Source organism: Barbus barbus (assembly GCF_936440315.1).
Source record: "Barbus barbus genome assembly, chromosome: 31".
NCBI classification, from domain to species: domain Eukaryota; kingdom Metazoa; phylum Chordata; class Actinopteri; order Cypriniformes; family Cyprinidae; genus Barbus; species Barbus barbus.
Window position 1 is genome coordinate 3,663,689 of NC_136759.1, and position 27,226 is coordinate 3,690,914.

General features: G+C 35.6%; 1 protein-coding gene across 1 annotated transcript in view; it reads right to left on the bottom strand.

Moving 5' to 3' along the window:
• LOC306851599 (rho guanine nucleotide exchange factor TIAM1-like) overlaps nucleotides 1–9,335 on the bottom strand; it is a gene marked incomplete at its 3' end in the record, with an annotated part of 61,948 nt that extends 52,613 nt beyond the window's left edge. Inside the window, exon 1 of the mRNA XM_079387981.1 lies at nucleotides 9,032–9,335. The remainder of the gene's footprint in view (nucleotides 1–9,031) is intronic.
• Between the last annotated feature and the right edge of the window lie 17,891 nt (nucleotides 9,336–27,226).

The window sequence follows — 27,226 nt, forward strand, 5'->3', positions numbered from 1 at the left end:
CTACATAAAACAGAGCCAGCGTAATGAGGTTCAGAAATATAAGAACATTTTATGATTTTAAAGTATGTGCCTTTGGCAAAACTGTGCAGGGAGGTCACTGTGGTGTGATGAATGATTGACAGGTCTTTCAGTTGATACCCTCGAGTGACAGGTCGACTCAATATCGAGACACACAGAAAACCTGAGAGACAACCAAATGAGCTCTTTCTGTTCTAGCAATAATGGCTGGGTTTCTGCTCAGAACAAACAAACTGCAAAGCAAAAAAAAAAAAAAAACTATAGAAAGGATTCCACAAAATAGTGTCAAACAGACCTCAAATTAAATAAGTTATTTGTATCAAAAATGCCCTACACAGCTTGATATCAGTGTTGTTTTAAAAGGACAGGCACAACAAATGAAGTGTTACTGTTAACTAAAACTGCACTGTAATTTTCTGCTAGGACATTATCCATTAATTTTACAGACATAACCGTTAACTCTAAAACACAACGCAATGCAGCCCAAAATTCAAAATATAGGTAAAACCTAAAACACCTAAAAAAATAATTACTACATATTAATACAGTACATTGTGCCCTGTTTTTTACAGATTTATTTTAGAGTTTGAAAAAATATGTAAACCAGGGCTCTAGACTGTGACCATTTTTTGAGAGTGTGCGAGTAAATATTTGACGTGGTCGCACTTGTGCGAGAGCATGGTCTGCGCTGCTCCAAAGCGTCTGCTTCATACAGCATGCGCTGCAGAGCCGCAGCACATTGTAGCAGGAGTCAGATTTCACTGATCACATGAAGAGAGGCGCTTTCAGTGCGAGCGCTTCAGTAGAGCCTGGTTATACTAACCGCATCAGCATGAGCACGAAGGTGCGCGCAGTGGACGGAGCGCAACGGAGGATTTGGTTTTCAAACTAAAGTAAAAGACCACTTCTTAAACCAGAGAAGGTGAACATGTTGGTATTCTTGTAGTAAAAAAACATGCAATTCCTGTCAGCGACAGTTTAGTTTTACTATTCTTTTTGTTTTGAAAAACTTCATCAAAATATCCACCATTAGCAGCTATTACAGCGCTGCATAATCTGGGCATCCGAGCAGTCAGTTTATTCAAACATTGACTTTGAATTGGCAATCAATTGTTGAAGCTACAGTATTAAGATGTGCTGACCCAAAAATCTTTTAAAAACCTGGGCCAAGTTTAAACCAGTAACCAGCATTACAGCTGGCAAAGGGGCATGTCTAACTTTGACGTGTATACATTGCCATTATTATGTTTTATTGCTGGTCTTCAATGATAATGTCAAGTTACTTTAATGTATTTGCACCAAAAAATGATAAGGATTTATGTTGATATTGTCCAAAACCACACTTTGCCAGGGGTGTTTCCAAACTTTTGGAGGACCAACTGAGAAAGTTAGTCGCACAAGAGCGACCAGTGGAAAGAATGAGTCTAAAGCCCTGTAAACATTAGATGAAAAACTAAAACATAAAAAAACATGCTGCATGTTTTTAGTAAAACTTACAAAATTAGAAATGCTGCCTTGGCAAGTTGAAATGCCACAGTTGCTCAAACTAAAAAGATTAAAAAAAAAGTAAACTACATAGACAATTTAAAAGAACTAACAAAAATTAATGAGCAATATTAGTAACAAAATTACTAAAACAAACTAAAATTGAAAATAAAACAAATTATATTATAAATTAAATTAGGTAGTTAACAATATTAATAAATGCTATAATACTACATAAAACTAAAATAATACAGCTTCCATGGGGGGGGGGGGGGGGTTGTCTAAGTTATTGGCAAATATTAAAAACATAACTGACATTAACGAAAACAACTGCACTAATCAAAGTGACCCATTGAACGCTAATTTCACACTAACCACAGTAACTGGTCGTATACGTCACTATCCACTAAATCTTTTGATGCTCCTAAAATTGCCCCCGTATTTCCTGAGTTCCCCTCGGTCAGAGCAAATGCAGCATCCTGCCCTGATCTAGCAGCTTTGAAGCCCGTGAACAACGTGCTGATAGGAGGCGAAGGCATGCCCCAGCACATCCTGATGATCCCCTGCCCCCGTGCTTCAATAGGTGGAAGGGCTGTACGGATGGGGGATGGGAGGTGAGGGAGTCGTACCTGAGACCCCGACAACACCCACCCAAGCATGAAAGAAAAAACTAACACTACTCTTGCTTACTTGCAAACATGGTTTATGCTTGAGGAAATGATAATCAAGTTTACTTCAAGACTTTACTTTTTAGGGACACTTAAAAATAATAAAGCAAATCTGAAAAATAATTGTCAGTAATTTAAATAAAGCTGAAATTAAATAAAATACAAATATTCAATAAAAATGTAAAATTGGAATAAAAAAATACAAATGTTGCCTTGGCAACTAACTCTAAAATAGCTATAACTAAAACTACAATAAAAAACTTACTACAACTTACTAAAACTTATGACACTTACATAACCAGCTAAAGCAAATGTGAAAAATATTGAAAAACTATTTTCGGTTTTTGAACTAAAGCTAAAATTAAATAAAATAGAAATACTAAAGGAAAAACTTGACAGAAAATTTGAAATGGTGTAACTAAAAATAATTAGAAAAAATTAAATTAAAAAATGTTTATAATTTTTAGGGACAAAAATAATTAGCCAAAGCAAAGCTAAAATGTTAATATTGATGTTCCATGATAGCCATCATTACTAAGAAGACACAAAATAATCACAGAACACATCTTTTGTATTTAGTAAAGCACACAAGACCACTCAACAACAAGCAATACCATCTGTGTTCCAGCATGTTAGAGGGTCAACCAACAAGTCCACGCTGTTGCCTTTAAGAAGCAAACAAAAGAAGATTCTCAAGCACAGAGGAAGAGTGAGGTCACATGACCTTTAAGACAATCTGCATGTGAAAACATCACTCTGTGTCTATTAGCATTAGCAATAATTACTGTAAGGACTTAACGGCTCTGTGCTACGTTTACACATGAAATGAGCCACAGTGTGATGTTTTTGACTTGTCAGAGACTAATAAAAATGGGGGAGGGCAAGCTACTAGGCTAACAGTATGGCATCGCCATGATACTTTGATATTTTCAATATTAAATATTGGTACCAAATCATTATTATTACTATAGTGGTGAAACTAAATGCTCAGAACAAATAGGTTTTTGAGTTTTGACAACGTTTCAGTGGACTCGATGATACTGGAGTAATTTTAACTACAAACAGCTGGGTCTACTTTAATTCTCAAACATGTTCCTGGCAAACGTGGCGTCATTTACAAATGCAAACTTCACTGCTGTTTGTGTTGGTTCAGATGTTTTCTGCACTTCCACCTGTTGTTTCTGGAGAGCGTGTGAAGCGTAAACACCTCTGGAGAGCCGTCAGATGAGCACGTCTGCATCGGTTCACGCCAGACTGAACGTGTCAAGCATAAACAAGGCTTTACAAAAGCTCGATTTGCTACAGCGGTTTGAAGTGCTACAAGCTTGCTGAAAGAAACAATGTTTACAATGTGCAGTGCATTTTTAAACATTAAAAACATTATGGATTGTGTTGAAGTTTCTGCGAGTTACCTACTGTGTTTATTATGGCTGTTGATTTAACGTGTTAATTTGGTGTGATTAACTGTGGAAAAATAGGACGTTAAAATGTTTAACACATTTAATGCAGGTTTTAGTCACATTACTGTATTGTTTCAATTTCGCAAACAAAAATAGTTCAGAAAAAAGTCACAGCGGTGTTTCTTTACTTAATAAATCCATGTTTTTTTGAACAAATCAAGTGGGCCAATTATTCAATGACCCATTCATAAAGACACTTGCTTCGTTTCTGAATGAATCAACTGTTTGAACAAATCAGTTGAATAAATGACTCAATGACTCGCTCATTAAAACAGACTTGCTGCCACCTACTGGTGGTTTTGGTTTCATATTTTGAGCATCATTTCATTTTTTAATCATATTTCAATATCCAATTTAAAAACAATAATTTAATTAATTAGATTAATACATTTTAATCACTTAGCAGCCTTAGTTTTTATATTTTAATTCTTCAATTTTTTTAATCTCATAAAGTAAACACTAATAAATTAGCACAGGTGCGAGGTGATTAAAGCTCATCGGAGGACAGACCAACAAACTTTTCCGGCTCAGAGAAGTATTTTCCAAAGGACAAGCAATGACATGTGTTCCTCTGATTACCTGAGCCCCCGTGTGATACGCCGAGAACAGATTAACCAAATCCAGTTTCCAGAAAATCTCTCCTGCACATTATCTGAGTTTTTCCCCTGTGGAAGCCTCTGCCGAACCCTGGGGTCTCTCCTCCTGCCCCTCATCCCCGTGCCATGCAGTGGAGCGTAACCAGACGGGATTCAGACACACATGACTACACAAAGCCGCGTTGAAATGAGTTTACTCGCTCCGAGCTCTGATCACAGGCCTTTAATTCCCACCCGGCTCCAGTACAATAACGCCCTGTTTCCCTCTCTGTGCCACGATGGAGCTGGAAGATCAAGAACAAACTAACCGTGTTCACAGGTCTGACCTAAACCGTCATAGACAACCACTTCAAAACAGCTGCCCTCAACCCAAGAGATAATAACCCTTCAATTAAATCACTCATCAAACGCAGGGCGGAACAGGTATGAATGGTGTTTTTGATGCATTCTGGGTAAACAGAATTATAGGCCACGTTAAGAGGAACAGGAAGCCAGTGAGACAAAACCAAGTGAGCTGCTTACCTAGACAGTATCTCGAAGGCATTTTAAGTTAGTATACACCATCAAAATAAAAGAAATAGCCAGATCATCATATGCATGCTTCGTGGAGAAGGCAATCCCATAATGCAGTGCACAGAGAAAACTAATGTTTCCAATATAATATCGAAGTAAGAGAAATGTTAACTATAAATATACTTATTTCATTCAGTACTGCCGAGTATTAATATAAAAGTTCAATAATAAATTAATTTCATATTTATTTCTTAAATTAAAAATGACTTATTTTAAATTAATTATTTGTAGGCAAGTCTCTAGTGTGGAAAACTAGTGACTAATAAGTTAATTTCATATCTGTATTATCATACATGTATTAAAAAATTATATGTTTATAAAGAAATATATTAAAATATAACATAAAAGTATAAATAATAAATTAAAAAAAACTACTGGAATAAATTGTAGTCAGGTCTCTAGTGTAGTCACAAAACAGTAACAAATAAATGAATTTAATATTTATATTTATAATAAAAAACAATACATTCATATAAAAGCATATATAAAAATTATTTAACTAAAATTATAAATAATAAAATAATAAACACTATTGGAATCTCTAGTGTAGTTATATAAAATAATATAATTATAGTTATAATAAATTACTTTCAAATTGCTATTTATAATAATAATGCATTTCCAATTAAAATGTATAAACAATAAAACACTATTGAACACGTCTCTAGTGTAGTTATAAAAATGGTCTAATTAATTATTATTAAAACTGCTATTCATAATAACAACAATACGTTTACAAAAAATGTATTAAAATATTGAATTAAATTCTAAATAATAAAATAATGTAGGCCTAATAAACTGTAGTTGAGTCTCTAGTATATAAATAATGAATACATTTCATAATATATTTTATATTTCTATTTATAATAAAAAAGAATACATTTATAGAAAAGTATATAAAAACTACTAAATAAAATAATAACTAAACTTTTGAAATCAGTCACTTACATTATGAGATTTTATTTACATGAAGATGCTGCCTGTGTAGACCGAAAAGCAGCTATCTGGGTTATGAAAGAGAACTAGACCAGAGCATCTCGACATGAAAGCTGAGAGGCACACAGATAAAAGGGATTCCCCGTGTTTAAACACTACTATCACTCACCATACAATCACAGCTGCTAGTGTGAACACATCAGTCCATACTGTTGACAGGGAAGTATTCCTGGTATGGATCGGAAGTCATAAAACTCTGAAGGATCTGTTTGGAAAACAATGCATAAGTGCAGGATGAGATACTATCTCATGCTTACGATGGGTCTGATTCCCTCTAACCCCCCAAAACCAATCCAGGAGAGTTAATTAACAACGCTGATACAGGAAACGCAACCCAGCGGCAATGACCACATCAAAGCACAATGAAAGTGATCTGTATTTATGAAAATCACGTTCTAGCCTCATTTTTAATTATCAAAGTCAGTGTGTCCCCCGAGTAAAGGAGGAAACTATTTCAATCAATTACTTTCAAGGGAAGAAAAAGCTTGGGTCGGTATTAAACCCATTTAGTTTTTCACTCATGCAGAACTAAATAACAATTAAACCTTTGTTGGCTTGATTGCTGGTTCCCGTATGGAGATTATGAAAACTGAACTGCACTACGGTCAAAAAGTATTAGTTCCTCAAAGCTGATATTGTTTCTGCATTTTTTCAACGCCTATTAGTTGCAAATATTTTCTCCAGGAACTGGTATTTAGGGGCATTTTTACCTTCAGAAGGGCATGTTGAATAACAACACACTAATCATTTTAGTAAAACACTTTAACTGAAACAATTAACCCACATAAATCTTAAATTTGAACACATATGGCCTAAATATACAATCAAACCAACATGAAAAGTAGCTTATTACATACAACATTTCATGGCAGGTTCCCATTGTGATGCTATTGGGGCATGTTGTCACAGACACTTGACTGTGAATCTAAACTTCTGATCAATAACAGTGAAACTGTCTCTCAGAATTTTGGGAATAAAATCTATAAACTAGAGTAAAACAGTGTAATTAGCCAAGGTTTTCTCATTTCATATGAAATGTTCAACAACACGAATTGGTCAAAGAGATTCTATTGCGATTCTATAGGGGCATGTTGTCACAAAGGTTCAATGCGTTTTCATTCAATTGTGAATATAAACTCCTGATCCATAGTGAGACCATAATGGTCTCTCAGAATCAGATTTTCAAAAATAAACCAAGAAACTAAAGTAAAAAGTGTGACAACTAGCCCCGGTCTCCTGTATATTAAATGTTAGACAAGAAGAATACTGGGCATGTTGTCACAAAGGGTCAATGTGTTTTCAATTAATTGTGAATCTAAACTCCTGATCAATAATGGTGAAACAGACCAAGAAACTAATGTAAAAACGAGACAACTAACCCTGGTCTCCTCTATATGAAATGTTAGACAGCAAGAATTTGCAAAAGGGACCTTTTGACACCCCATTTTAGTCACTTTTGGCCCAAATCTGACCTTGCTTGTGACTCAAACTAGCTTTAAGTTTTTCCACTCTCCATATGTGTTCTCTACTGGCTCTCGTATGATGCAATGCACTTCACAGCTGCGTCCACCAGCTCTGACCTCCTGTCCTGCCCGAATGCGGATGGCTGATTCATTTCCATCTGTATACCAGCAGATGAGAGATTCCTTCTGTCTTTCCGCCTTTCCTTTTCTCAGGCTATTCAGAGCGAATGAAGTCAGCCCGTCTAAAGTCCTTCACACCAGGACACGCTCAGAGGGGATTCTCCTTGAATCTGACCGACTCGCACATTTGCAATTCATCATCTTCCTCACACAGCTACACAATAGCAGCAGCACAGGAACTTTGTCATTCTAACGACAAACGCATGAACTGTTTACGGCATCTGACACTCGCGGAAAGCCTGCATTTTCGTGTTGATGTTCTGTCATTAACTACCAGTTAAATTAGCATTCGAGATCACAGGTGGAAGAAAACAACGTTTTAAATGAGCTTTGTTCATTCAGGATGTATATAATATGCAACAGGCAATTGGAAAAGCAGCATTATTAAGACATGCAACTTTGCTAAAGGCAAAATAAAACTTATTTTGCAAACCACAATCCAAATGTCACACATGCAAACTCATATCCCCAGCCAAACAAACTTCGTTGGAATTTCTGCCATCAATTGTATCCTATAGGAATTCCAATGTAGAATTCCAGCAACCAACAAGTAGATCTTAAAAACAGATTATAGGACTATTAGGTTCCCAATCGGATCAAATATCCATGTAAAACATCACAAGGACTTTAAAGCAAATCTTTCAGGGTTTTAAAACTCCTACATCTTTCTTTAAACTCTAGTAGAAAGGCATTAAAATAATATACCAGCAAAGTTCTGATAAAGACTACGCAGCATGCAATATGACTCAACAAGTAAATAACTTTTCCGGTTATTCTCAAAAACTGGATAAGGAATTAAAAATATATTTTATAGAAAAATTTTGCTCTTAAAAAGCTATTTCTTTGCACTGAAATATTTTGTGATTATTTAAAACACTAAAGTATTTTGGAAAAATTAACTAAAAATAAAAAAGAATGAAAATTTTAAAATACATATCTAAAAAAAATATATATATATATATATATTAATAATATAATTCCCTTATATTTCCAGGTTGTGACTGTGAGTGACCCTGACTCAAAAAGAATTTAACAATAATAAGGAAGCATTTTACCCAAACACAATCTTATGCAATTCTTATGTGATTCCATTAGGATTTTTTAGGATTTATTTGAAACAATGACTCAAATTCCATCAGGAATATTATGACTACGGATATACCAGCTATACATGAAACCTCAGTTACAACAAACCTAAAGTAGAGATGTATAAACTTATGAAACCACTGAAAGTGACCAACATGCTTTGCACATCTACAAAAAAGACTTTAAGATCCGTGTTCAGTATATAATAGCCAAAAATAAACATGTAAACATGTAATGGTTATTAATGTTTTGCCGATGCAAACCCTTGTTTACCATGTCAATAAGCTTCTTTGAATGTTCAGACAGAGCAAGTCAAAGAGAGACAAAGTCAGACGAACAGACAGCGCAGTTCAGATGTGGGAAATCCTTTTTATCTGCTTTCTCTGCCTCTCGACAGATATCCAGAGTCTTTGAAGCCGTGAAACTGCAGCATGTCTTCTACCGAAACGCATCAACACAAACCCAAAGCCTGCCGCCACACCTCAACAACCGCACAAAAGTCTTACCTTCCCAGGGGGCGATCCTATGACCCAATGACACGCGTCCTTTCTAAAATCTCATGTTTCATGCAGCGCCGTCCACATTCCGTCTCCAACTCTACAACATACTGACTCCCACGTGAGTGGACGGGAACTGAAACAGCTTGGGATGGGGGCTGTGTCCATTCAGCGATCTCCCCCTTCTTCTCCTCCCCTCTCCCACAGTCTTTTTACCTCCTTCCCCTTCCCCCTTTCCTTCTGTCTCGGAATGACTGAGATTGGGAGCAGGAATGTGTGTGATTCTACTCCTTTTGGTCTGTCTGAACGATCTGGTATGACCCTGCGGAGAGCACCAAATTTACACAAGAATTCAACCCCGCCTCTCACAAACACAGACTCCACCCACTTATCACACCTTTCCCACAGAGCTCCGCCCACCTCAGGGCAAATTCTCCGGCAAAATAAGAACATGTCTAGGGCACATTTAACCACAAAATCAAAAGACAAATTATTAATTAGGGCCTATACTTTTATGAGCTTATTTTTTACCATTTTTACTAATTTTACCATGCTGCATAAATATATTAAATAATATAATTTTTACTTTTATAAAAGCAATGAAAATGGCATTTTTATTGCATTACAGCAAAGAGGATATGAGTTGAAATATGTGCTTAATTGTCATTAAAATAATGTTGCAATGCAGTAAATCTATAAATAGGCTCCATTTCATCATGCAAAATAAAAAAATATAATTTAGTATTTTTTCTTTTGATTTTGAGATAGACATATGACCTTAATGTGCTTAATTTTCACTAACATAATGCCGCAACGCAATACATCTATAAATGGGCTCCATTTTGTCAATATTTAGTGCTTTTATCTTTTGATTTTAGGGTAAAACTATGTCCCAGGCATGTTCAGGCCCTAAAAGGGTTAGTAACATTCACCCATCACAACCTCACTTAGTATCATCTTACTATTAACGTCTACAAAAAACATCTATCATATGCCACAATACTTGCTCGAAGAGGTTAAATCTGAAATATTTGGACAGAACAGCATGCATATGTGTCAGTGGAGATAGAGGTGTGATTGGTGGGAAGGCAGCAGCGTTGTTGTCATAGCACCAGAGCTGTAGGAGGAGAGAGACACAGACGTCAATGATGACGACCCGAGCTGAATTCATTTTCAACACACTCACACACACACACACACATGTTGGTTTTTGTGGTTTATGGGGACTCTCCATAGGTGTAATGGTTTTTATACTGAGCAAACTGTGTGTGCTATTGCCCTACACCAACCCTACACCTAAACTTAGCCCTCACAGGAGACTTTGTGCATTTTTAGATAAAAAAAAAAACACCATTTAGTATGTTTTTTAAGCCTTTTGAATTACGGGGACATAGGCAGTGTCCTCATAAACCACATTCATATTGTAATACCTCTGTCATACCCATGTCATTATACAAATTTGTGTCCTCATAAACCACATAAACATGCACACACACACACCTTGTGTAGGTATTCTAGTACGCCAGGTAGTGGCCACAGTGTTTGGTAGCAAGAAGCTGTTCCATCACTCTGATCATGTGATCTGCGAGCTGCTTTGCATACATAGCAGCGCAGACGCCCGGGGCCAGATTGAGAGCGGTGTTGGCTGGTTGATATAACCCAGTGACGGCGCGCTGCGGAGGGGGCGATACGCTCAAACAGATGAACTGGACTGTACGCAGCTCAGAAGCACAACCTCCTGTCTAGACGATTGTGATTAAACTGTCTAAAATAAGAACCTCAACACTGCGGTTAGTCTGATGGCGTTTAAAAGTGACTAACTTTGCCAGCTAAGGTTATGACCCCTAATCTGTACAAACTCCACAGCTGAATACTTTCCCCAAAATAAAACACAGAGCGAGACAGAGAGAGAGAAACAGTGAGACAAACAGAGAGTGAGAAAGAAAGAAAGAAAGAAAGAAAGAAAGAAAGAAGATAGAAAGAAAGAATGAAGATAGAAAGAAATGTCTTTTGCATCCTTACTGTAACATATTTAAAAACAATATGAAATCATATTTGATTTAAAAAATTGATATAAAAAAAATAAGAATACATGCTAATTAGGGATGTAACGATTAACTGCGAGCCGGTTGAAAATCAATTAAAATATGTGACGATTCAAATCGGTTGAGATGCTAAAGAAATTGCGATTCAATTAGTGCTAGGAGTTTATATGAATGTATGTCTGAGGGGAACTTACTCTCTTTAGAAAAGTTTAGATGGTATTTTTTCTATTCATCTTGCCTCTGTATAATGCATATTAAAGTTCATAAGTGTACTGCTGCTTTGTTTACAGCGGAAACCAAGGAAACGCTTTAAGCGCCACCTGCTAGCAAAGAGTGAATCTGCGTCTCATTCAGCTTGTCTTCTGTTTCATTTCATGCAGATATTTTTTATGTATACAGTAGTTTCACAAAACTGAGGTCAGACCTTTCTGTTTTTGCTTCAAATTTCGAAATTATACAATATAATTTAGATTAAAAACTGCTCATGTTACATGTATGCAGCATCTTTATTTAGATCATGATTAAAATACAGTGGTTGCATATAATTTTAAATGGAAAGAGAACAGGCAAAGCCTTATTTTGTTTATATGAAGAGATTTCTTTTATTTGTGTTACTTAGTTGATTTGGAGCATGTTTTAAAATTTTTATTTAATTTTGTTATTTACATTTACATCATATCGAGGGGTGAGAACCAGAAGGGCGTAAGTGACATTTCACCAACTTTACAGGAGAGCCCAAACAAAAATTGTACCATAGTTTGATCTGACTTTGTGTACTGATTTCAATTGTTTATAATACAAATGTGTACACTCATGGATGACTGTACTTTTGCCAGTAGAAAGAGCTCATTAAGAGCTTTCATTTGATGTGTATATATCTCGATTTCACCAAAAATGTCACTTATTCCCTTCTGGTTCTCAACCCTCGATATTTACATTTTGTTATTTAGCAGAGGCTTTTGTCCAAAGCGACTTAAAATTAGGAAAATTGAAGCAATCAAAACCAACAAAAGAGCAATAATGTGTAAGTGCTATATTAGTATATTATTATAGTGTTATATTCCTATTTCACAAAGAAACGTGCTGCATTTTGTCCAAGCAATAATAAAAGGACACATTTGATTTATAATTTTTCTTAAATCGAATTTTGTAAAATTAAAAAATTAAAATCGTGAATCAAATCGAATCGTGAGTTGAGTGAATCATTACATCCCTAATGCTAATAATCCCATGATTATTATTAAAAAATGAGACTAAAAAGCTTAATAATTCCATAATATTGCCAAAAACAATAGAATAAATAAATCTCAACAATCCCATAATAATTTATAATAAATCTGGTTAACAATTCCATAATAGTTAATAAAAAGCTGGTTACTTTCTCCAAATAAAACACAGAGTGAGAGAGAGAAACAGAAAGAGAAACAGAGATTGAGAAAGGAGGAAGAAAGAAAAAATTGTTGGCTTTTCCACCATTAGAGTAATTTATTTAAAATCAGTATGAACTCATGTTTAATTCACTAATTAATATTCAATAAAATATACAAACAATTTCTGAATAATTATTACAAATAAACATTAATAATAGCATAAAATAATATTAAATAAAAAATAAAAGTGAATAAATTATAATATGTGAAATTAATAAAGAACAAACATTTTAAATTGTATAATTAATATTTAAATAATTTCAAGAATGAAAATACATATCACAATTTTAATTTTATAATATTAACAAATAATATAATTTTTTTTTTAAATAAATACATAACTTTTTCTCAATAATAACTTTTAGCATTCAAACAATTTGCAATTGATGGTGCTTTTCCACTGCGTGGTACGACTCGGCTCGACACGGTTCAGAACGGCACGGCACGGCTCAGTTCGGCTCGGTTTGCGTTTCCACTGCAGTTTAGTACCGCTTTAGAGTGGGCGGCATTATTCATGTGTCGCCTCTACTGCTGTGACTCCTGAAAAACATCTTAATTCCGCGTCGCTCCATCACGCTCTCGCTGGATCCGCTCCTCAGCTATCAAAGAGAGGATCGTCTGTACTTCCTCAACAGACAACGACACAGCCATTTTTTGGTTGTTTAAAAAGCTGCACTCATTCAAAACAGTTGCGTTCGATCCTTCGCTGGCTGTGCTGATTTAAATCTATCGTGTCTCGTGCCAAAAGTTCAATGAGCAGGCAGTGACGTTTTTCTCCGGCCAATCAGTGATCAGCAGAGTTTACACATCGTTTTGGTAACGGTACGGCTCGCTTGGAACCTTGGCCGAGGTGGTACTAAAAAAAGTACCAGGTACCAGGTACTGTTCCCAGTGAAAACCCCCCAAAAGTGAGCTGTACCGTACCGTGCTGTACCATGCAGTGGAAAAGCGCCATTAGACCATATGGGTGGAGCGAAACGAAATGAACCCGTTATATTCATAGCACACTTTTCACGATCCAATCAAATCCTGATGGATAAAATCAATTCCTGCCCTACATTATTTCCAATTATTCAGTTTCATATGACGCATTGTGAAAGTTAACGATGATGTGTGCAGAAATGACACACATCAGCTTTAACGAGACAAGTCGGTGTTGTTTTTGTGAGGAGAGAGACAGACGTGACATGACAGTCTCTCAGCGCTGTGAGGAGGAACAGGGTAAACGCAGGTCCGTCTGAGCCCACAGGAATGCCAGACCGACCACCACGTCTTCTCCGCATGATAAACTATCAGCTGTTTGCTTCCTAAGAACCATCGTGGAGACCTCTCATATTCTGCATCGAATCATTCATTATGGGATGGACTGATCTATTATAAAGCAGTTTAGTATTCATGATGCTTCAGATCCTCAGGCCATTTTAATATGGTAATGTTGGGATATATGTGAAATAATAATTATATAGTATCAGAATTGGAAATGACCTCTGTGACCCCAATTCCAGACAGAAAGTCCTATTGCTGAAGGAGATATTCTTCTTAATAATTCAGTCACACCAAACTGAAGGGATTGGCATGCTGCAACCATAAATAACATAATATATGACACAATATATAAATCAGAAACAATAAAATGAATACTTTTATTCATGAAAAATTTATCAAAATATTTCTACACAAATTCAAATTCTTGAGCAGCAAATCAGCATATTAGAATGATTTCTGAAGGATCATGTGACACTGAAGACTGGAGTAATAATTCACATAGAAAACAGTTTTTTGAAATTGTAATAATAATTAAAAATATTCCTGTTTTTACTGTATTTTTGATCAAATAAATGCAGGCTTGGTGAGCATTAGACACTTACAAAAGCATGAACAATTCTTAACTTTTGAACAGTAGTTAAAGTCAAGTTTTGTCTTTGCACAGTCCTTACAAGTGAACTAATAAAATAATTTCCTAAACTGAACATTTCATGTGCATATATTAATTGCTTTGTTAAGTAGCTGCGCAATAATTGGGACAATGTTTAGTTAGAAGAACATTATTGCAAAATAAAGGCTCAACAACAAACCACCGTAAAAAGAAGGAGGCTGAATTCAATGTTCCTGAATTTCTTTTCATATTCATCTCATATTTGGGTTTCTTTAGCAATAATGACTCGCTTACTGTACATTACTCCTAATGTATTTAACTAAATATCTATTTCACAACAAAAAAAGCATAACAACTAATACACTAAAAATGAAACAAGGGTCGAAAAACTTCTCCATGAGCAAACTGGATTTCAAACATCACACATTCTAAAATGTTGCATTCTCAGCACTGCTAAGGATTCTATAGCTATAACTGGTAGAGAGAAAGTTCACTAAACTTTGTGTCAATACTTTTATAGCAATTACGCACCTGGTAAAAAAAAATAAAAATTGCCTCTACAGTACAGGAACACAACAGGCTTCATACATGAAAAGTGAGCAGTACACATTTCTGCATGAATTATTTGTAAAACTGTAAATTGTAGGGCTGTAACGTCCCAGTCGATTAGTCGATTAATTGGTCGATACGGTCTGGTTCGACCAAAAATCTGATTGGTCGATTTTTTGCCGCGCTCATTTCATCAGTTTGGCCGCGCTCATTTCATCAGGTGGAAAGCACTAATTGCTAATGGGGGTATTTTCAGAGCACCCCTGTTTCACAGGTAACAGTCTGTTTTCAGAACACCCCCATTTTTTTTTTTGGATTAGCCCAACCCACTGGAGAAGAGAGACAGATAAGTAGGCTTGAAGGTTTGATGCTGAATATTATTTATTTAATAATAAGCTAGTGTCAATAAAACAAGAAGCTGTCTCCTTCCAAAGAACCAGTGTTAATTTCGTTAACGAAGAGGACGACGAAAAATATTCGTTAACGAACCTTTTTTCTGTGACTAAGACGAGAAGTTGACGAGATAAAATTAATATCTGATGATAAAAACTATGACGAAATGTATGCGCGTCTTCGTTAACGAGACGAGACGGGACTAAAATGTTATTTGAGGACTACCGGACATTCAAAATACATCCTATAGGCTAAGTTGACTGTCTTGTCTTTTAAAATGTGCGTCCCTGTCACTGGATCGCAATCAGATGAGGGGCGTTTGTATATCTAGTCACAGTATGGCAGCCGCAGTGGGCGGATACGCTACCAAAACGCAAACTAGCGATCTGAAACAATGGCCTCAGCAACTGAATGGTTATAGGGATAGGGTGACCAGACATCCCGTTTTTCCCAGGAGTCACAATTCGTTGTTGATTAACTTAAAGTTAGTGAAGGCGCGATAGGCGGAATCACTCTGATAGAAGTGCTCCACTTTCTCAGTTCTCACACAGCGCGCGATCAGTTCTCAGTTCTCACAATATTGCGCAATTGCGCTGTGCCCACTGTTTGTGTTAGTTTTGAGCCTAAGATGCTTTATTTTTCAGTTATGCACTTTATTTGGTTTCTGCTCTTGTTTGTTTAATAAATATAATTTTTTTATTAAAGTGGACGCGCCTTTTGTGTTTATTAAGAGTAAAAGCTTTAAGTCTATTCGTGTCTCAGCCGCGAAGCTGAGCTCTTATCTTCAGCCTCGCTCTGTTCGAGCTGCGCAGAGCGGCTGAAATGATAGTGTCTGACAGTTATACTTATAACATATGACAAAAATAATTTTCTAAATTATGTTGCACATTCCTCAAAAGTTCTTGTGATATCACTAGTTGACAACATAGTACTGTTTTCAGAAATCACAGGCTATGATATTGCGCAGGTGCACGTGATGCACCGCTGTCAGAGACGACAGACTCGTGTGTCAGACTCATTTCAGTGCAAAATAATTAGGTCAAAAACGATTTAATATACTCCAAATAGCCTATTAGTTTTTTATGTTTATTTATAATTAATTTAGGCAGACAATAAGGCTACCAAGTACTGAGCACAGTGTGTATCTAATTAATGTAACGTACGTTTTTTTTTTCTCCACAACGTCATTTTTAGTCGATTTTTAGTCGAAAGTTTCAGGACTTCAGTCGACCAAGATTTTCTTTGGTTGATTACAGCCCTAGTAAATTGATTGCTTGACTGGTCAAATTCAATATAAAAAATTATCAAACTGCATTTGTGAACAATTTACACAGAAAAATGCATAATAATAATATGTGACCGTTGTGTGTGAAACTGAGCTAAACTTCATCAGTATGCCAACCTAAAACCAGTTTCCTCAATCGGCTAATGTGGAACATCACCCCTAAAACCAGCAAAGAACAAACAAATGCAACATCCTTCTTCAAACTGAGGCGGCACGTGTCACTTTCAATTACAGTCAGGGACTTTACCTTCGCCGTCTGCCGTGTTTGCATTAGCCTGTCTGATGTCAGTCACTGAGGAATTCAATAACGCATCCCCGACTGAGACAAAACACATCAGTGTTCCCACAGAGAAGCTGTATACTGTTCCTGAATTCACAATATTTCAATCACCCAGGAGAGAGACTTACACCGAATGCTAAAGCTAGCAGCTTAACTGGGATTTTCATTTAAAATCATCGACGCGCCAGCTGCACGGAAATGCACTCCAAATTTGCTCACAGCTATTTGGAATCACGTTCAGAGACGATATATATTCATAACACTGGAAACAATGCCCTGGCCTAGCAAAAAGATGCACAGAAACATGATGTGACTTGGGAATCACATTCTTGTCTGATTGTAAAACATGACGGGGATGAGAAACACTGCACCTCTCATGTGACCGCAAGCATTTGTTTGCTTTGCATGATTTATATGTTTTGTCTTATCAAGATAAAACTGTAATAATGTCATGGCGCCGTTCTGTGAAGAAACTTTTCACCATTTTTTTTTATTAAGCAGCAGATGAAAACTGCTTAGAAAAGCTCGGATTGCTGTTGTCATTAATGCCTACTGCATAAATGGTGCAGAAAGAGACTAAATTCAATACTTTGCGTAACCCTAAATCTAAGTATCAACAATAGCAATAGTTAATGATCAGATTTAGTGGTGCAGTAGTTAAGTATATAGCATGTGGCACAGGTCTGAGTCCAGCTTGTGATTTTGCCAATACCTTCTTATCACTTTCTACTATATATCCATTAAAAAGTTGTAGATGAAAAAGTAAACATTAAATGTAACTGTAATCAATAGTCAACCATAATACAGCCAAGTCCATGTAGGTACTGTGTGGGATCTGTGTGATAAACAAAAAATTTCTTTAAATATAAAAGTATTTCAAAACGCATTTCTAATTGTTTTTTTTATAGCTTTATGTATAATTGACTATTCAGAAGTTTGTGGTCAATTGTAAATTAATTAAAACTACTATTTTTATTCAGCAAAGATGCATTAAATTGATCAAAAGTGACAGTAAAGATAGTAAAGATATTTGTTTAAAACACTAAATATTTTTAAAGTTAAAATAAAAATAAAAATTTTATTGAAATATTTTTTTTTAAATATTTCTATTTCAAATACATTTTTTCAACGTCTCATTCCTCAAAGAAGCATGAAAAAAAAAGTTTTCAACATTGATAAGAATTAAATGTTTCTTGAGCAGCAAATCAGCATGATTTCTGAAGGATCATGTGACACTGAAGACTGGAGTAATGATGCTGAAAATTCAGCTTTGATAACAGGAATAAATTACATTTTAAACATGTTACAATAGAAAACAGTCATTTTAAATTTTAATAATATTACACAATATTACATTTTTGATCAAATAAATGCAGCCTTGGTGAGCAGAAGAGCAACACAAAAATACTAAAAACACTAAAAAAAAGAACTCGCGGGTTCAAGTCTCGGGCCGGCAGGAATTGTAGGTGGGGGAGTGAATGTCCAGCGCTCTCTCCACCCTCAATACCACGACTGAGGTGCCCTTGAGCAAGACACCGAACCCCAACTGCTCCCCGGGCGCCGCAGCATAAATGGCTGCCCACTGCTCCGGGTGTGTGTTCACGGTGTGTGTGTGTGTTCACTGCTGTGTGTGTGCACATTGGATGGGTTAAATGCAGAGCACGAATTCCGAGTATGGGTCACCATACTTGGCTGAATGTCACTTCACTCACATCTGCACAGTAATGTATATACAATTACTGAAATATAATGTTTTTTACCCACCCATTTAGAATAATAATGTTTGTTAACATTAGTCACTAAATATGAAGAAAAACAAGAATTTTTATATTTTTGTTTATATTCTGAGAGTCTGAAAGGGTTGAGAAGATGACTCAGATGTTCCAGAAACCCTGGATTGAACTTGTGAGATTCTTGTTAGGAAGCAACACCTGCCGAATATGTACAGGAACCTTCAATATCCGAGATTCTGCTTCAAATCCCTAATAAATACCAGCCATGTTGGCTTACTAAGATCTGATCTTCAGTCTTTTCCTCTCTGGTAGAAACAACATGCCGAATAAGCATGGAGTAGAGGATGCTTACCGGCCATACCTCACTTCAATTAGGGCTTAAGAAGAAAAAGAAATATTTATTACAGTCCTGCTGGGCTCGATCTGAAACAACAAAGAGTCAGCCTCAGTATTAGGGACCAGATGAAAGGGATTGGCCGGAGCATACTGGAGATCATTAGTGAAGATCCCCAGCAGACTCCATCTCATCTCCTTCTTCTCCTTCTCCTTCTCTCCAATATACATCAAAGCAATCTGTCGCTATGAATGCAAACTAGCCAGAACATGTCATGTAAACGCTCAGGCAACCGATGATATGTTGGCATGAGATGGGCTGATCTTCTTCCACAATCATGATTGCACACAGAGCACCAGAGGAAGGGGGTGTTTCTGCAGAGTCACGTGACTTTAGGCAGCATGACTGCACGCTGATTACTGCAGTGTGGCAGGACAAAGGTGAAGTTGTTCTGGTATACGATTTTGAGATCAGAAATGCTTGTGTCTTAAAGGAAAAGTTCACCCACAAATGAAAATTGGCTTAAAAAAATAAGATGCAGATGAGTTTACTTCGTCACAGGAATAGATTTGGAGAAATGTAGCATGGACTGGAGTGGAGTGGATTACTTGTGGATTATTGTGATGTTTTTATCAGCTGTTTGGACTCTCATTCTGACGGCACCCATTCACTGCAGAGGATCCACTGGTGAGCAAGTGATGCAATGCTACATTTATCCAAATCTGATGAAGAATCTACATCTACATCTTGGATGACCTGAGGGTTAAAAAAATCAGCATATTTAGATTTTTGGGTGAACCATTCCTTAAAGGGATACTCCACCCCAAAATGAAGATTTTGTCATTAATCACTTACCCCCATGTTGTTCCAAACCCGTACAAGCTTCGTTTGTCCTTGGAACACAATTTAAGATATTTTGGATGAAAACCGGGAGGCTTGTGACTGTTCCATTGACTGAATAGTAAATTGCAATGTCAAGGTCCATAAAAGTATAAAAACAACGTCAAAATAGTCCATCTGCAAATTAGTCATTTTGTCTTGCACAGAACGTTAACAGGAAACAGTTTTGAACGACATGAGGGTGAGGAAAAAAATTACAGAATTTTTGGGTGAATTATTCCTTCAACATAGTGTCATAAAATAATCAAGTGTCCTTGTTTTGCAAATACAGGGCCAATCAAAATGTCCCACAAAAGCAATGATGCATTTCCATATTTGTGCCAAATGCCATCACAATCCCACTGACAATCTGCGGATTAATAAAAATAAATCGTGAACACAGCCAGAGTTGAACTGAGGGACAGTCAATGTCCTTCCGTTCAGACCATCCAGAAAACCTCCCAACCACATGCCAAACAATACCTGATTTAGCAGAATCACTCATTCCCTCAAAAGAAAAATACACAATGTGCAGATTTCGGAGGAAAAATCTGTGCGTGGATAAAAATGATAAAACTATGTCAAAGAATCAGGGCCATCCACAGGAAACTGCCTTTTGTGTCCCTTGTGACTTACTTCTGATATTCTAATATTAGACATATCATTGCACAGATTTAACTGTTTTTTAAAGCAAATTTTTATGCATAAAAAAAACAAATCTTATTAATATTCTATTAATTTTACAGTTTAATATGATATTTAAAAAAGTATTTTTTACTGTTTTTTTATTGATTTATGTTTTTTTAAGTGAAATTAATAAAATAATTTGATCTAAGCTAAAAGTTTGGGGTCATAAGATTTTTCAATGTTTCTGAAAGAAGTCTCTTCTGCTCTGCAAGCCTGCATTTATTTGATCAAACAGGCCTATAAAGTAAAAACATTAACGTTGTGAAATATTATTACAATTTTAAATAGCTGTTTTCTATTTGAACTATTTAATTTATTTCTGTGAATTTTAAGCCACAGCATCCTTCAGAAATTCTTCTAGTATGCTCAAAGATTTCTTATTATTATTAATGTTATAAAACAGTTGTGCGGATTCATATTTTTGTGAAAACCGTGATATTTTTTGATGAATAGAAAATTCTAAATATCAGCATTTATTTGAAATATTTTGTATCATTATAAAAAAACTTTAATCTAACTTTTGAGCAATCTAATGCCTCCTAAAATAAAAGTATTAATTTCTTTAAAAAATACTGAATAGTTGAAGTATGTCATACTTAAGTGAGTGAAATCATAAAATTTTTTGATCCAATGGTTCAAACAGAGATAAATTTCTTTTGACCAATAATTTATGTAACTGTTGGTACATTTCTACAAATTTAACATTGTACCTCTATGGTGGTCCTCGATGTTTATGGCACTTCTGGTCTAAGGTGGGAAAATGATTTCCTGAAAGCTCAGCAGCACAGCATCCTGGCACTTTTCCATTGCAATGACCAAATTAGTGTTAAACAGACTCCTGCGGGGTGGGAGAAGTTCCAGTTATATATCATTCCAGCTACAGCCAATTTACATCAACAACAATGAAGTAGGACTTTCATTTCATTGGGAGCATCTGTCTGCTTTCATAAACAGGGCTCTGAAACACAAGCACATCAGGCTGACAATAACATGTGCTGGTGTATTTACTCGTGTATCAGATCTCAAATAAGGCTGGATATGCTAAATACGGAATAGCTACACCGTGGCATTTCTCCTCAGCATCTGTCCTCCGTCATGATAAAGTTACGAGGATCATTTATCTCCTGCATAATTAACAGCATTGATGGATGGCCCTGGTCTATACGTCTGGGCTAACAGACCCACTTTCAGTTTCCCCACAATCCTCTGCAGGTTCATCGGCCGTAGTGGTGTTATAATGGAGGCAGAGGATGCTGAGTCATTCCCGGTGTCAGAGCCATGAGCTGGAGTCGCCCCTCCAGACAATTCATCCTTCATATTTATCAGGATTAGAGATCATCCATGTGAATCCGAGACCCTGCATGTGCAGGCGTGCGTGTCTTTTATCGGCCATGCTGGCTCAGCAGCCGCCCTCTCCTTCCCAGCATCCATTACTGGCAAAAATAAAGATGCATGGTCAATTATGCAAAGCCAACTTCACATCTGTCCTCTCCCGGACTAGAGTGAGACGAGATGGATGATTTAAAACATAAATCAAACCAATTACAGATTTAAAACAGATCAGAACCAATCAGGCGTGCATGTGCAGAGAAACCAGCCAATCAGGCGGAGTTTCACATGCACTAAAGCCTTCACAGTGAAATATGAGCACAGGTGTATTGTAATACATATTTCACGTGTTGTGTCGCTGCACAGTCAGACACACAATGAGTAAAAGCATCTAAGTGGGTCATCTTAAGCCCCAAGTATCTGGGACAAATCATCGAGCCATGAGGACTGGTGAGAGTCCAACTCCACACGGTTCACAACTTCCAGAACTACAGCTCACAAATGAGAGAGACAGACTAAATATGGTTCATGACAACACTAACTAAGAAGAAGGTGAAGCAGGGGTGCTTTAAGTAGAGACTGACCACTATATCAGCCATTAATGGCCATTTTGTGACTATAGCACTGGCTGATTAATAAAACTGCATCATTTCCAGTTGATGGCACATCTTAAAATATTTAATAACTCAAAAAATATTTGAAAACATTAAAATGTAAAAACTATATTAATTTAATATTTATAAAAATATGTTATATTTTTGTATATGTTTTAAGATTGAATAAATAAAATATTAGATTTTTTTTTAATTCAACATTAATTTATTATTATATTTTTTATTATTATTATTATATAATATATTCCATATTCAAGACAATATAAAGACATTAAATATATTATGCGCTATACATAGACTATACTGTAATTATATTTACAACATTACAGTATATATATATATATATATATATATATATATATATATATATATATATATATATATATATATATATATACATACATACATATACAGACAGTATATCACATCATTATTTGAGGATTTAAAAAATATTTTTAATATATAAATACAAATAAATACATTACATAAATATTAAATAATACTAAATGAACTATTGAAAGTCCAAATAGTGAATAGGCAACTTCTTGTTGCAACCATTAAAATAATATTCAAACACAATTTAATCTTTTTTTTTTTTTAAAGTTCATAGTCATATCAAACTATACATAAATCAGTTACTGACAAACTTTTATTGAGCACTGAGCTAGTAGTTGACAATATTTCCTATTAAAGATGTTTATTTTAACCATTTAACCATTAATCGACCAAAAATAATTTTGACCGATTAATACAATCAGTCACTTATTTATTTATTTTTTCAGTAATTTATCAAAATATATTAAAAGGATTGCTCCATGGTTAAAATTAACTACGTGTATAAAAAAAAAAATGTTTTTTTGAGAGAGAGAGAGAGAGAGAGAGAGAGAGAGCCGCCTATAAGTCGCATTTTATTATTTCATTCAGAAATAGGCCGACGCGAATTACAAACATTATAATAAACACTGTAAACATAGCTAGGCTATTTTAGTTCCTCTCACTCCACCACAAATTTAGGCTAAAACGAAACTGAAACCAAAGTTGGGTCTCTCGTTTGACACAAAATCAAATGTTTCCTTGTTTGCGATGTATTTGAATGCCAAAATATTATTTACCTTTTATGTAGGCCTACTTCACTCGCGTTCCAATATCCACATAAAAAACTAAATGTTTTGCATAACTTCACGGCAGTACGGTGATAACGCTTAACAGCACAGATTTGACTACATATTTAAACTGAGCAGTGTGTTTTTTCCATATGTTTGACTGATTGTTTTTTATTATGATAATGAATAGGCTGCATTGTCAGGGTAGACTGCTCATGTGCGTACGCATGCGGCGCTGGAGCAATCACTCGATTTGTTTTCCTTCTAACAGTGGAAGCAACTAATCCCTTTAGTCATGAAGATAATCAGAATTGTAAAATGTTTGCTTTTATTTGTGTACATTCACAATAAAAACAAATCTTTGCTCTTTTGTAAAATAAGCCTAAAAACATAGGATGCCGCTTTCTGCCTTCTGGTTTCCATTTGCGCAGCACAAAAATGAACCGAAACTCTGCATAGGCTACTTGTTGAACAGCTTTTCTTTCGTTTTCTTAAATTATTATTTAAGTGAAAATATATTTCTTGTATAGTGCTTTTTGCGCATGTAAAATTAATCCCCGGAAAACAAATGTTAGTATTTTTAACGGGTCACAGGCACTTATTCTTTCTAATTTAATTCAGTTCTAATTCAAAATAATCTTGCCGGTTAACGGTTAATAATCGGTTAACGAGCATCGGTTAGGAAAAATAACCGAAATGAGCATCCCTATTTCCTATGAAATTTCTGCTTGTTTTTATGTGGTTTTGCTGCTACACAAAGGAAGGACACAGTATAGAGACAGACAGCCTTGAGCTAATTAAACAACAATCTTTCAGGGCTGGGTTTTGTGCACTGCATGACATGTCTTAGTAATAGCACTGATATTCTTTCACAAATCCTGGGAATCTCATAATACCATGTACACAGAAAATATTCAAAACAAATAACCCGAGACACGGCCATATGTCCAAACATGGGAAACCCAGCATGTCCCGAACACAAATAATATGATTACACAACGTATATTTAGTTAAAACAGCCCAGCACGATCAAACAAGCTAATATGTTGCTGCAAAGCACAGACATGATATGTACAGTACTCATGTTGTATGAGGAGGAAGAAGTAATCCGTTGTTCTCCACAGAAGATGCAAATAACACTCACAAGACAATTCTGGCTATAAGCCCATGATTAAGGCAATAGAGATGAGTTACACACAAAGAGGGCCATTTGAAGATAAAGATAAAGTTAAATCAAAACTAGATTTTTCACAATTTCTCAAGCAAATGTTTGTCTGTGGATCCTCTGCAATGAATGGGTGCCGTCAGAATGAGAGCCAAACAGCTGATAAAAACATCACAATAATCCACACCAGTCCAGTCCATCAGTTAACGTCTTGAGAAGACAAAAGCTGCATATTTGTAAGAAACAAATCCATCATTAAGGCGTTTTAACTTTAAACTGATGCTTCTGGCCAAAATACCATAATCCATAATAACACTTTCTCCAGTGAAAACGTTCACCCCCTGTTGTCCCATCACATCGACTGTTGGATTGTTTGCACTGTTTGTGTTGCTTGTAAACAAACAGGGCTTGATCTGGGCATATTTCTCTCCTGATTCAGATGAGATGACTTCTTCACTGGAGAAAGCAATATTATGGATAGATAGTGCATATTTTAGCTGAAGGCAAAGGTTTTAACTTGAACTTTAATGATTAATGATTTTTTTCTTACAAAACAACTTTTCACTTCACAAGATGTTAATTGATGGACTGTAATCGTGTGGATTATTGTGATATATGTTTTTATCAGCTGTTTGGACCCATTCACTGCAGAGGATCCATTGCTGAGCAAGTGATCTAATGCTAAATTTCTCCAAATCTGTTTCCATTAAGAAATAAAGTCATCTACATCTTGGACGGCCTGAAGGTGAGTACATTTTCAGCAAGTTTTGGGTGCCAGAAGAAAAATCGCAAGTCACTTAAGTAATAGCACACCAATCAATAACTTTAAGCAATAATAATAACCATTCTAGCCTTAGCAAATATCACAAACTAAGACAACTTAGTACCCATATAGAGATGAATAATTCAAGATTTCGTTCAATTTAACCAATCATAGACTAAACATCTAAAAAGGATCAACAATAGGCCAATTCAGCATTGTAAATAGTTCAAAGACAAAAGTATAATTAAACTCAGAATAATTCACGTTACACCCTCAGAATCTTTTTTGCTGACGGGAAGTCAATGAAGACTGTTTGTGGTCGGTGAATCCCGCTGCCTTTATTATAAACAAACACAAAACCAACTGTCTCAGCAAAAACAGTGCTCCATTTATTCTGGACCTTTTCTGGAGTGAATGAACAATTCTGTGGACGTGGGTATGATATGAATAATTCACTTCGGGAAGATTTAAAATATGCATATTTGGAGCCTTTACACTTGGCATGTTTCATCACAAAACAAACGTCAAGATCTGTACAAATAGCACCCCTGCTATTAATACACAAATCACTCAAAAGACCCACACAAACATGATAAAGAAGATCCACGACAGCTGGAATAACAAGGGTGACGAACATCATTTTTTAACATGTAGAAGACTGTATTATGAAACACAGGTCAAAAAATGGCCATTTTGCATTAAAAAAAAATATGCATGAGTTCTAAATGAGTAGCGATTATACAGCTGATTATTTTAGCATATGGCTGATTGGTGCATATCAATGCATTCCGACGCCTCTCATCTCTCTTTTTTAGTCTTCTCAGAGCATCGGAGATCATATCTGCTGTCTGACAAAGGCGCAGAGCAGAGCCTGTTTAACTGAGGAACTGGTTTTCTCTCTCAGCCCTGGAGACTGAAAGATCTTTAACTAAACACTCTCTGTTCTCCCCCGACCTCATATACCATTTAAATGCTCTTCTAGAGTTTCCATGTCTTGCTTGGAACTTTGTCTCCATTTTAATGGAGCATTATATTATCTTTGTATCGTAGAAACCACTGGCACCAATAGTCTCTACGATCTAATTTAGCTTACGATACTTTTGGGAAATACCTGACAATATTGGTAAATCGTTAGATTTTATAACTGACACAATAAAGCGCAACAGTCGGGTTCAGGAAATAATAATTACATTCATGTTCTCCATGGAAAATTGATTTTTAATGATAGCTGATAAACCACATTAAATACATGATAATGATAAACCATTAAATACAGATCTACTGTGAGCTTTAAGGTTGCTAAATGATGGTATTCTTTTGTTGAAGCCATCCGTTCACATTATTTTTAAAATATCATGTTTAAAAGGTGAATTTCTGGTGGAAAACTACATTACCCATAATGCTATACAGAAAATCTCATCAATCAGAGGCCCATGAAGCACCGCAAATGACCCAAACAAGTCGGTCTCGCTACACTCTCAAAACTCTTAAATATTCATATGCATATTTGGCAGTAAACTTAAAATATATTGTTTCTACAGATATACACACAAATTTGTACAGTTTCATCTTTATAAGTTTATAGTTTTATAAATGGATAGTTTTATATTTCTCCAGAATTTTTCTATTCAAACTTCAAAAATACATTCTAAGGACATTTTTCTAATGTTTTCATATAAATGTTATTTCTAAATGTTCTCTGAACGTTCACAACATCTAATTTTTATATGTTTTAGAAA